This window comes from Galeopterus variegatus, unplaced genomic scaffold (genome assembly GCF_000696425.1).
Source record: "Galeopterus variegatus unplaced genomic scaffold, G_variegatus-3.0.2 Scaffold13744, whole genome shotgun sequence".
NCBI classification, from domain to species: domain Eukaryota; kingdom Metazoa; phylum Chordata; class Mammalia; order Dermoptera; family Cynocephalidae; genus Galeopterus; species Galeopterus variegatus.
In genome coordinates this window covers 21860-25414 of record NW_007739855.1, presented here as the reverse complement: position 1 = coordinate 25414, position 3555 = coordinate 21860, and the positions used below count along the sequence as shown (strand labels likewise).

General features: G+C 35.9%; 1 pseudogene; it reads right to left on the bottom strand.

The window, feature by feature from the left end:
- Positions 1-2250: 2250 nt before the first annotated feature.
- On the bottom strand, positions 2251-3181 carry LOC103581712 (annotated as a pseudogene).
- Positions 3182-3555: the final 374 nt, after the last annotated feature.

The following is a 3555-nucleotide window of genomic DNA, read 5'->3' as shown; positions in this document are numbered from 1 at the left end:
GGAGAAGGGTAGGATATAGAGAGACACAGAGTGGAGGGGAATGATGGGGATCCCAGTGGACAGGCTGCAATAGATCAAAGCCTTTAGATATATGTTTTCCCTATTTCTGTGAATTATCAAATTGAAGGGCTATTCCAGGCTGTCTTCACCAAATTTCTATTTAAGTCATGAATCTTCTTAACAATTTTCTTGGTAAGTGATTTTTTAACCTTTAATTGGACAAATGCAGAGAGATGAGGCCTATGATCAATCAACTTGGTTTCTCCCGTTTGTAGATATACCTTTATTGAGCTTAAGATCACGACTTTGTTGGGATTATAATTTCCTTCTCTTTAGTCCACACTTATTGGGTGTGATTAAATGGGCCAATAGATCAAATCAATTTCTATGACATAACCATCATATTTCATATGGAAAGGAGAAAAGATGTTTATGTTTTCTGAATTTGCAGCAATCCACCAACTCTCCAATTTGTCTGAACTTGAATAATTTTCAAACAATGCTTTCATCTATACTATTGCTTGTAAGAAAGATTAAAAAGAACATGTGTGAATTGAGAACGTGTGGTACAGGTGGAAACTCTTAAAACCTGTTTTCTAAAAGAAGTATGTCTCATGTTTTTTTTTCCACCATTGTGCTCTCCTATAATCTGTCACAGTGTCCCACAAATGCCACCTTGAAAAGCAGAGGAGTCTATTGTGCTTTACTTTCATTCTGAAATGTTTTCATACAAGGACATTTTAAAGTGGCAGCTAGAATACCTGTCTTTTAGTTCGTATAATTGTAATGAATCATTGAGTGTCATTGAGTTTTTGTATTATTCTTCAAATATATGGCCATAAACACATTTTGTCAATACACTTCTCCCTTGACCAGAGGCATGTGATGTAGGAAAACATCAAGACAGTACCCAGGACAGGGCTGGCAGTTTAGCTTGGTTGTTTAGAGCATGGAGTTATAGCACCAAGGCCAAGCGTTCAGATCCCCATATTGGCCAGCCACCAAAATAAATAAATAAATAAAACACCCCCCCAAAAAAAACCCCCCTAAAAAACAAAGTAACCAAATGAATGTTCTTTACTTCCTGTGTAATCCTTATGCACATCTTTGTAGACATGCACATTGATTACAACATTATCTTAGCATCCACAATGTTTTATATACCTTCTCAGAAGCTATAAAATATATATTCAAGGCACATTTCTGGCCCTCAGTTAATTATACTTTGAAATCTAAAAAACACTCAAAAATTTCATGGTTGTGTATTGATTTTTATTAATTATTTATTTTTTAACCTTGTGTCTTAGGCAAGTGCTGGAATGACAGGCATAAAACACACAATCCTTAAGACAAGAATTCTCCCAGTCTCATTTTGGAGTCAAAAGCTTAATAAACAGAGTGATAGATAGAGTAATACCTTTAGGTGAGTATTACTCATGAATCTAGAAGAGGAACATTTCACCAGGTCTGAGAAGGGGAAAGAAAGGAAGAAAAGCAGAGTGGTATTGACTGAGCTGAGAATTTCAACACAAAGATGAACTTTATTGGGGCCTTTCCCTTTGTGCTTGAATTTTTACATCCTGAGCTTCCTCTTCTTTAGAAAAGCACTGTCCTGCACACCCTGAGTTTCTACTTCTCAGCTTCTCCATCTATACCTCTTTCTTCTCTCCACCCCCCATTGTATATCTACTCATTGTTTAGATCTGAAACTAAATGTCCCCATTTCAAAAAATCTTTTCTCCTCTGTAATATAGATTTAGAGATCTTGCTTCTATTTGAGTATGCGGCCTTTTGGCTTAATGGCATTTTACAGTTTATTAGGAATTATTTGTAAGTTTAATGTATCCAGTTACACTACATTATGAGATTCATTAGTATAGAAACTAATGAATTACCATAAAATGCAAAGCACACAACAGTGTAAAATGCACATCCTAAAGACTCGATAACTCTCAGAATAATTAAATTAATTTATGAAATAAAGAGCATACAAATGAAAGTTAAGCACACTAATACACAGACAAGGAAGTTTTACAAAAATAGGGAGAACTTTATTTAAATTGAAGGCACATGATAAAGTATAGCCTATTTAGGAAATTTCAAAATTTTAGTATGCTGTGAATTACTAAAATGTGTGTTATATTAAGTTAAGGTATTTGAGACAACTTTAGAATACACAATTTGAAGAAAGCAATGAGTATGCATTTGTGTGTGTATATAAATGCACATTTATTTACAGTATATACCTATTTACTTAAACAGTTTATTTTTCAGCTTTCTCAGGGCTTCTTTCACATCCTGGTTCCTTAGGCTATAAATCAGAGGGTTCAACATGGGAATCACAAGAGTGTAAAACAATGAGATCAGTTTGTCCTGATCTAGAGAGTAGAATGAACTTGGCCGGAAATACATGAAGAGCACAGTTCCCTCGAAAATTGCAACTGCAGTTAAGTGGGAGGTGCAGGTGGAGAATGCTTTGAACCTTCCCTCAGCAGAGTGGATCTTTAAGACTGAAATGATGATATAACAATAGGAGACAAGAACTCCTGAAATGGTACTCAGTTCAATGAACCCCAAAATGGTGAATATCACCAGCTCATTGACCTGTGTGTCTGAGCAAGATAGCAATAGGAGAGGAGGAATGTCACAGAAGAAATGATTAATCTCATTAGATCCACAGAAACATAAGTGGAATGCCAAGGTCGTAGGTATTAAAGCATCTGTCATTCCTACCAGATAAACTGCAGCCAAGAGTAGGAAACACTCTGTTGGACATATTGACTGTATAAAGCAAAGGGTTGCTGATGGCCGTGTACAGATCGAAGGCCATCACTGCCAGCAGCAGACACTCAGAATCTGCAAAGATACAGAGAATGAGAAATTGGAGAGCACAGCCAATGAAGGAAATAGATTTGTCTTCGGCCATTAGGTCTACCAGCATCTTGGGCCCAATTGCCGTGGAATAGCAGAGATCACAGAAAGAGAGGTGGCTGAGGAAAAAATACATTGGCATGTGAAGCTGCCAATCCATCCTAATTAAAATGATCATTCCAAAATTTGCCAGGACAATAATGAGATAAACAATTAGAAAAACAGAGAACAGAGTTACTTTTACTTTCGGGTTATCGGTAATTCCCAAGAGAAAAAACCCCGTTACTGAGGAGCAATTTCCCCTGTCCATTCTTCTTTGATCTTGTTAAAAACTGTTTCATAAATCAAGAGAAGGATAGATTAGGATTTGGCTTTTATGGATAACCAAAAAGTATTATTTGTAAGACAGAGCATGATTTGTTTCTGTAAATTGTCTTCTTTACTCTCAGAAAATACTCCAGACAAGTGTCACTTTTTAATAAGCATTCTCATGTGCAAAAACTAAAAATGTCTGGAATAGAATGTTGACAAACTTTGATTCTAAATTTACATATAATTCCCGAGATATGTGGCTTGTCCTGGATTGGATCACCCAATCTCAGTCAGTAGATCAAAAACAGTTTGAAAAAAGCACCAAAGTTAGAGAAAAAAGTCCAGAAGGCACAAGATAAAACATATTAAATT